At 41.4% G+C, this 9,645-nt stretch overlaps 1 pseudogene; it reads left to right on the top strand.

The window, feature by feature from the left end:
- Positions 1-2,268: 2,268 nt before the first annotated feature.
- Positions 2,269-3,357, top strand: LOC119315602 (annotated as a pseudogene).
- The last annotated feature ends 6,288 nt before the right edge of the window (positions 3,358-9,645 follow it).

Raw genomic sequence — 9,645 nt, forward strand, 5'->3', positions numbered from 1 at the left:
AAAAGCCTATGGACAAAGCCTTCAAATATAACTCAAGGCAACCATTAGTCCATAGAGATTGTCATCAATTACCAAAACCAAACATGGGGGCACCGCATGTTCTTTCAAAAACCTCCTTTCGGGCACTCAAAAAATGGAAAATGGTTTTTTCGTCCAACGAAAATGAAAACTTCCTTAGGCAACATTGTTTGCCATTCCAATATGCACCCTTGTGCACAATATGAGATCATTTGAACAAACTATGCCATGAATGTGGCCATAAGATTGATCATTTGGCTTGAAAGCCATTGATCTCCACACATGATATCTCGTTTCTGAGAACACTTTTTTAAAATAATTGCCGTATTACAAGTTTGTTATTTTTCCTAGGAACTTGGCCACATATGATCACACAATGCGAAGGTTTCCCAATTTTTTGATTTTTTTGAATTTTTTATGCCTGTTTCAAAATGCGGTCAAAACGGCGGGAATGACCATTCCTAGCTAGTGGTTGAATCTTGGAATTTTTTTGGTGTTTCTCTGATTAAAAAGATACTTATGTACCTTGAAATGATTTTTGGAAAAAATAAATAGCAAACGATGAGGCAGCTGCAGTTCAAATTTGACCCGCTTCCAGCTGAATCGGCGGAAATTTGTCTTTTTCACGAGAGGTGGATAAAAAAATACACCCAACCATTTGGTCAATTGTGCATTAAATATGTCCTATTATTTTATAAAAATGATTTGGTCCAATTTTGCAACAATTATGTGGTAGTTCCTTCACACAAAAACCTCCTTTCGGGCACTCAAAAAATGGAAAATGGTTTTTTCGTCCAACGAAAATGAAAACTTCATTAGGCAACATTGTTTGCCATTCCAATATGCACCCTTGTGCACAATATGAGATCATTTGAACAAACTATGCCATGAATGTGGCCATAAGATTGATCATTTGGCTTGAAAGCCATTGATCTCCACACAAGATATCTCGTTTCTGAGAACACTTTTTTAAAATAATTGCCGTATTACAAGTTTGTTATTTTTCCTAGGAACTTGGCCACATATGATGACACAATGCGAAGGTTTCCCAATTTTTTTTATTTTTTTGAATTTTTTATGCCCGTTTCAAAATGCGGTCAAAACGGCGGGAATGACCGTTCCTAGCTAGTGGTTGAATCTTGGAATTTTTTTGGTTTCTCTGATTAAAAAGATACTTATGTACCTAGAAATGATTTTTTGAAAAAATAAATAGCAAACTATGAGGCAGCTGCAGTTCAAATTTGACCCGCTTCCAGCTGAATCGGCGGGAATTTGTCTTTTTCACCAGAGGTGGATCAAAACTTTTTACACCCAACCATTTGGTCAATTGTGCATTAAATATGGCATAGTATTTTAGAAAAATGATTTGGTCCAATTTGCAACAATTATTTGGGAGGTGCTTCAAAAAGAAACCTCCTTTCGGGCACTCGAAAAATGGAAAATGGTTCTTTCGTCCAAAGAAAACGAAAACTCCCCAGATCAACATTGTTTGTCATCACAAGATACACACATGTGCACAATATTCATTCATTTTAACAAACTATTAGTGGTTAATATGTTGAATATTTGCCTTAAGTAAGAGGGTAAAAAACTATAAAAGAAACAAAAGAGAAAAGCAAAATTACATAAGCTTAATTTTGATTGGTGGAGTCCGTGGTGGAATGGATCGATGACATGGCAAACATCCGTCCCTCCATCCATCCATCCAACTATCCGTCCATCCAACCCACCGCAGCAAACCCCACTCTCTCTCTCTCTCTCTCGCGCGCGTGAACCCCACCCAACCCCTCGTGCCCTCCTCTCTCTCTCGGGAACCCTAGTGCTCCACTCCTCCCTTGCCGCCGCCACCTCCGGCGCACGATCCTGGCGACCTCAGGCAGGAATCGAAGACCCCAGTATGGCGAGATACGGCGCGCGCGGCTAGATCGATCTCTCTCTCACACACGAGAAGGAAAATCCCCCGCCCCATTCCCACGACTCATCTGCCTCTCCCTCGATCCCCTTCCTTCCCGAGGATGCACGCGTCGCCACCTCCTCGATCCCCTTCTCCCCTAGCCCTCCCACATCGCGCCGCCATCCACCTCGTCGCCTCCCAGATGTATATTTTTATCTGGACGGGATTTCCTCCTCATCCTCCTCCTCCCCTCGTCAGATCCATCCATCCATCCGTTTTTCCATCCGATCCACCTGACGCCATCGCATCCCCTTCTCGCTCGCAGGGTTGCAGGCGATTCGATCCGGGCCGGGTCCATGGCATCCACGGCCGTGGCGGCGCTCGCGGTGACGGACGAGCTGGCCCTGCCGCTCCACGTGGTGGGGGACCTGGCGGCGGCCGCCGGCGTCTCGCTGGAGGAGGTCGTCGTCATCATGCAGTGCACCTCGCTCGGTAACACCCCCCTCCCAAGCCCCTCCCCCCTGTCTCCCAACCCCAAGCCGTGATTTCTTTTTTGCTTTGCACTAGAGGGCCCAAATCATGCAGTGAAAACTGAGTCAGATTACTGATGGACTGATGGATGCCTTGTATGTCCCATTAATTAGTGGATACAAGGCCGATGTGGGATTCTCTAAGCCCAGTTTTCTCGGCATCATCGGAAGAATGTGAATAGGGTAGCACCAGATTACTACTATTTGCACTTGGAGTATATTGTTTTGGTTGTTAGTAGCCTGCTTGTCCTTGTTCGCTCATAGCAATCTAGCGCTCTTGTTTGTACACTTGTATCTGGCCGAAATCGACACTGGCCTATTCTATCTGGGGTGTCCTGTGTAGATTGCTAGTAGGACATGCATCCGCTTCTGAAGCTGATCCTGCTACCATGTAATAACTGTTGTTTCGTCATGGTCAATCATTTCCGTTCCATTTTGCTAGTTGTAGATTGACCTTATAGTCTATTGTCTTAGTGGCACCGAGTAGTTCAAGTGATTTCTCTACATTCCTGGTCTCAGGAAAATATAGGTTAACTGCAAATCATTGATGGATGTTAACTGCATTATTGTTAATTTGATATGTGCTGGAGCAGTTGAGCGGACAGTCACCGGTGTTCTCCAAGGGTGAGTGTCTTAAATCCGACTTGGTCCTGGTGGACATGTCAATTGTGGTCAATATTGGTGGTCCTAATAGGAATTATATTGTGCTATTGCAGCGAGGTACACTGTTAGATCGTTCAGTATCAGGCGTAATGAGAAGATTGCGTGCTACATGACTATCAGGGTTGAGAAGGCGATGCAGCTGCTGGAGAGTGGCCTGAAGGTGAAGGAGTATGATCTGCTCAGGAGGAACTTCAACGACACCGGATGCTTTAGCTTCGGTATCCAGAGCACATCGATCTCGGTGTGAAGTAAGTTGAATTGGTGGCAGCACTTATGTCAGTGAGGTGCTTGTTTGGACTGGTTAATACTTATTATTCTGTTTCATTAGTAAATAGCTAAAACCAAAATCATAGAGCAGAAATATATTTGGCTGAACTGCTCTTTCATTGTACCACCAAATACTGAAGTTTGGGGTGGGTGAAATCTTAGGCTTTATCCTTCAGGTTTAGCTTGTTATGAAAATTTATTTACTTGTCATGTGTTGTACGCCTGCGTTTCTTTGGCTTCCTGAATTCACATTTTGTTTGGCAGGGGCCAACTTTAATTTGCTCATCGCAAACAAGTCAAAAAATTGTACGTATGTGCAGCTTGCTGAAACTTCGACTGAATCTAGTTGGATCTTCAGTTTCTTGTATCTATGAACAAATATGCATCACTTTTTTTTTCTTTTTGGTTCGAGCAAACTCAAGAGTCCTTTCTAAAACTGTAGCCAAGATGTACCTCCTGCTACTGGAAAAATAAAGATGAATGAATTCTTTCTCCTGCTCAACTCTTTCCTCTCTGTCTATCTACGACAGTAGGATTCATGCACCAAGCCCAGAACCTGAATCTTTTGTTTGACTGTTAGTAAACCAGGTTGTACTCTTTCCAAGTGCAAGTTGGATAGAACCTACAATTAAGTGCAGAGACATATATGGATTCTGGTTCAATTTGTATGTATGTTTGTATGTGCATGCTTATGTCTTTGACTAAAACTAGTTAATTCATTGTTCTACCTTGAAGGTGACCAGTCCCTAGCTGCGCGCTTTGGTCGGTCCTGCTAATTTCAGTTCCTATGATTTTTAATCTCTGTTTTCTGTTTTCCCCAGCTACCAAGACTCTTGAGTTTGTGGTGATGGCAGCTGACACGGAGCCGATCGAAATCTTCCCCACCCCCTGTTGCTCCCTGATGATAACAAGGTAGAAATTCTGTTCGTATGCTGCATCATATATAGTACTGCTAATTAGTTTGTATGCTGTTGCTTGCGTGATATGGTTAGACTGACGACTGTCAAGCTCATAATTCTGTATGATGTGTTAAAGATTAACAGAATATATGATATGACTTGTGTGCTGACCTCTAGTATCTTGCTCATCTGTAATGTGTCTGTTGTACGCTTGCCTTTCTTTGGCCTGCTATTTTTATTCATCAAATGAAAGAACATTCTGTTTGGCAGTGGGCGGTTTTGCTCAAAAATAAGTAAATAAATTGTATGTGCATGCTGAAATGTTAGATGTCTGTTGGTTGCTGTATATGGGCAAGATGAATTAAATCCTGCTGTGCACTTGTCAATTCTAGCTTATATTGGTGTCTTGCGATCCTAAAAAATTATTGAATCCTGCTGTGTACTTGTCAATCCTGCTGTGTATTCATATTGTGTCTCTGTTTTCTTGTATGAATGGGTATCTCATTTTAACTAGTTGGAGAACAAAAAGCATGGTACTAGCAAGCTCAATTTGTGTTATCATTCATCTATTGTCACACCAAGTTTGGTCTATTGACATGGCGTTGATTTTGTGCTGCAGATTTGGAAGCTGGGAATCTGGGGAATGCGAAGTTGAAGAGACCTGGAGTATCCAGACTGTGATTGCCATTGTATATGTGTTATATGATGATGTAACACAATGATTCTGCTATTGTATCTTTGTTGTATAATGTATCAAACTGATTCTGGCTGTTATGTGAAGTACTACGTGTGTTCTCTATCTGTTCCCATTTGAATGTTGGTGATTTATTTACTAGCAAATTGAAATTTAAAGAAAATGACCTTGACAATTGGGACCCATTTACTAGAAGAACCTGACAATTGGGACCCATCTGAATAGTGGACCCATCTTAAAAAAAAGAAATACTTGAACTTCTCAGCCAAAATGGCCATGGCCCAAAAATAAAAAGGCTGCGATGTTGGGCTTGGCCCATGAAGCTAACAAAAATTGACAGAAAAAATAAACTAAATTGGCTGAATTAATGGGCTCGGCCCATATAAACACCGAATTGGACCGGGCTGAATCTTGCGCCACGTCAGATTGCCACGCTGGATGCCTACGTGGCCTGGGGAGGTTGCTAGTGACCAAAACGCCACAGTAGACGTATTTTGGTCATAAACGTCTTCGACCATTCCAGAAGAAAGGTCGCTATAGTCAGTTTACGACCGCCAGCTTTTGACCTTCTGTTTTTGGTCACAAAAAGGTCGCAAATGAAAATTTGTGACCTTTCAGTGACCAATAGTGGTGGTCACAAGTTGACATATTTCTTGTAGTGCTTGATCGCGAGGGTGTGAGATTGCTGAGCCCCCGTGACTCACAGATACTTGCAAAATAGTTGCAGGTGCCGATGATACCAGTGCAGGTGACGCAACCCAGCTCAAGTGGGAGCTCGGTGAAGATCTTGTTCGTTGTGTTGTTTCATTTTCTAGTTGATCAGTAGTGGAGCCCAGTCGGGGCGATCGGGGATCTAGCATTAGGGGTTGTATTTCTTTATTTGGTTCCGTAGTCGAACCTTGATTGTATTTTGGATGATGTAATGCTATATTTATGTATTGTGTGAAGTGGTGATTGTAAGCCAACTCTTTATCCCTTCCTTATTCAGTACATGGGATGTGTAAAGATTACCCCTCTTGCGACATGCCTATTATGCGGTTATGCCTCTAAGTCATGCTCCGACACGTTGGAGATGTAGCCGCATCGTGGGTGTTACAAGTTGGTAATCAGAGCATTCCCCGACTTAGGAGCCCCCTGCTTGATCGAATCGCTGGCGTTGTTGAGTCTAGAAAAATGTTTTGAGTCTTATAGGATTATATATATATATCGGAGAGTAGGATTCTTTTTACTCCTCAGTCCCTTCGTCGCTCTGGTGAGGCATCCTGACATAGAGTTTTGACTCTTCTCTTCTCAAATTTCATGAAATTATTTTTTAGGATCACGCAGGTATCTTGGAATCGTTCTGATGGTTTTGTGACGAGAACATTGTTCTTGGTGCCTCCTGACATTTAGCGGTTGTGGCAGTGTCCCGGGGAGTTGAGCTCCAAGGTGTTGTCGTCACAATTTTATCGTTGCAGTTCTGGAATACCTGAGTTTCGCCGACATCGAAAATCTCTTTTATGCAGTTATTGGTGAGATAACCTCGACGCCACCCAGTACTGGGGCAGGAGTTCGGGAGTATTGCCATAACTCATATAACGGATGATTTTGAAGGTTGAGGTAAACGATTTCTGAAGGTTTCTTTGTTATGTGTTGAAGGATGGATACAGATGGATGTAGGAATTGTTAGTTTGGGTGAGATATTATGCTTCCCCTGTATCCCCAACACCTGATTGCATAACCAGAAAGTTTCGGGAGTTTATAAGTGGGAATTCAAGTAGCTCCTAGGATATCTTTCCGATAGATGCATGATAAGAGATTGGGGTTCGACGTCTAGTGGTTCGCCTATCCACGGTTGATTTTACAGTGGTCTCGTTGTGTCTTAAAGAGTCCTTTGCTATGCTGACTCAGGGACGCTTCGTATGTCATGTGCACTGCCTTGTACATGATGGTGATGTACGATCGAGCCCATGTGGGCCCCACCACGAAAACTTCGGACGAAACTCTATCATATGTTTGTTCCGGCTTATTCTGCAAGCCAATCCTTTGTTTTGTTTTGAGTTGTGGTATTCGAGTTGCTTCAATGTCAAGTGTTGATTCCATACCTTTCCTAAGTGGTGTTCTCATACTTCTATGTGAATACTAATCCTTCATGATCATCGAGATTGTCATGCCAATCCTTTTCAACCGGTGTATTTCTCTTCAAGAGGATCCGATCATTTCAACATTCGCAAGATCACCTCTCAGTTTTTCCCAACGTTGTTTGTTTCATTCATCCCAAATTGTCTTTATTTTCCCACCTTCCCACCCTTTTTCTTCAAGGACTCGGATTTCTTAATCAAGTACCCTTTTATGGATGTGAAGTCTCTTCATTCTTTTCAATCAATGTTTCTTACCCGGTGGTTCTCATGAAGATGTTCTACTAGTTCGGCATTCCTCGTTTCTTTTATCTTCTTCAGTGGATTCAATTCAAGCATCGGTGTTAAGCTTATTCCTTTCATTTGTCCAATGTTTCTCCATGCTGATGCACCTCTTAATATTTCACCTCTCGCTATTCAATTGTTCCGGAGTGCTGAAGATATCTCGGAAGATTCGTGTTTGCATTCCTAAACCGTTCAAGCTATTTCGAGGTTGTTATCTCATTCAAGCCATTTTATTCAACTGGCACAATCTCTCTTTTAAATCGTTCAACGTTGTTTCTTTTGAGTGGGCCCTAACGCACATGTCTTTTCCCAGGATCTTACCAGACTCTTCTAATTTTTCCGGAGTTACTCTCAAATTCGTTTCTAAAGTTTGATGTAAGAATGATTTATCATCAGCCATATGTATTTCTTCAAGATCTTTCAAATTCTTTCATTGTCGATTCAACCTTTATATTCTTCATTATCTCGGAGTATCTCAACAATTCTCGGTGGTGGTTCTCGTCACCATTCTCAACATTTGAAGACCGACAAAGAGTTTCTCTGCAATCATATATGTTCTCTCGAAGATTCGTGATTCTAGCTTGATGCCATCCTCTCATAATTATTTCCGATTGTGAGAATTCTTTTCACCCATTCGGAGCATTTCAAGAGTCTTTCAGTTTGATTCTCTGAAGGCCATCATTTCGGGATTATTCATATTCAGCTTTCAGCTCTCGTTCTCCAAATCTTACCGGTGCATCGTTCAAGTGTTCTCTAATCAGCTCGTCATCTCTTCGTTCTCATGTATCTAAGTTCTCTCAAGCATCTTCGTTTATTTGCTAATCATTCCCGGTGTTTCTTCATCTTTTATTCGTTCATTTTCAATTCGATTTATTCATTCATAGGTATCATATCGATTTATTCGTTGTTTCAATCCTAACGATTGTTTGTTGAAGACCTTCCCAAGTTTGTGTTATATCTATCGTAATCCTTTCAATGAGAATAAGTAGCTTGCCAAATCCATTCCTTGTCATCAATTTAATTGGTGAAGGATACACATAATGTAATTCTTATTCTTGTTTCATCCAAGTAAATTCAATTCCTTATTCCGGAGGTTCATCATATTCTCAGTTTCAATTGGTTCATATTTTCTTTTCCCGGAGTTCCAAGCTCTCATCATCATGAAGATCCATCTTATCATTGCAAGGCTTCAACCTTATTCTTTTAATCCTTCATTTTGTTTGATCATTCTTTTATTACCGGAGTTCTTCATGGAGGCTCTACATGATGGTTCATTAAGGATTTAATTCCTTCTCGAAGTGTTTCATTGAGATTCTTTTTAGAGGAGCTCAAGTTTTCTTCATTTTGCAATCCGGAGTGCAATTGTTCTCCCTGATCTTTTTGGGTGGTAATATATCATTCTTCATTCACAAAAATGAGGTATTTAAACCCATAATTTTCTTCCATGGAGTTATCTTGGTATAAATTTCACCTAAAGCCTTCCATTGGGAATGTTGTTCTTTGTGGTGATTATCTATGATCCAAGTTTTATCCTTATCACCTTGGTGGAAGAAGATTTCTATATTTTTCTAGCTCCCAATCAAATCTTTTCCGTGATTGGCAAGTTGTCACCTCATAATTTTGAGATGTCTTCTATAAGTCCATATCAATCTTAGCCTTTTCGTTGTTGGTTTTTAACAACTCCGTTATAACTTTCTTGGAAGGGTGATCTTCAAGCTCACTTGTGGCATAAGTTGACCTTTTCTTCTCCATCCTTTCATTTCAATGATCTATATTCTTTCTTCTTATGGAGGCATTGTGATGTTTCTCTCTTCTCTCATCATCTCAAGTTGTGAGGATCGTGTTCTTTGCGTGTTTATCCTTTTAGCCGGAGTGCTGTGTCCTCTGCTCAAGTTCTTTTCACCTTATCAAGTTTTGCCTCCCTTCTCAACCGGAGTGCTGTCCGAATTTGTTCTTCCTTGTTCCTCTTTTTTAACGGAGTGTTTTCAACTTTGTTCATATCCGTTGTATTCTTTTCTTGAAAATGGTTTAAACTCTCAAGGTTTGTGGTTTCCCTCGTTTGTCAAAGAAGCAACTTAGTTTTACCTGTTATCTTCCTCTTCCTTTTCCCTTCGGTGCCATCCTAGATCTCGGGACGAGATCCTGCCGTAGTGGTGGAGTGTTGTAACACCCCGGATACAACTTTCCATATTCGTACTCCGACTCTTGCCTTTTCCGGAGATGCGATGCGATATTTCTTTCGTGGTTGGGTTTTGTCTTTGTTTTACATTTTGTCCAT

This window comes from Triticum dicoccoides, chromosome 6A (assembly GCF_002162155.2).
Source record: "Triticum dicoccoides isolate Atlit2015 ecotype Zavitan chromosome 6A, WEW_v2.0, whole genome shotgun sequence".
Taxonomy (NCBI): Eukaryota; Viridiplantae; Streptophyta; class Magnoliopsida; order Poales; family Poaceae; genus Triticum; species Triticum dicoccoides.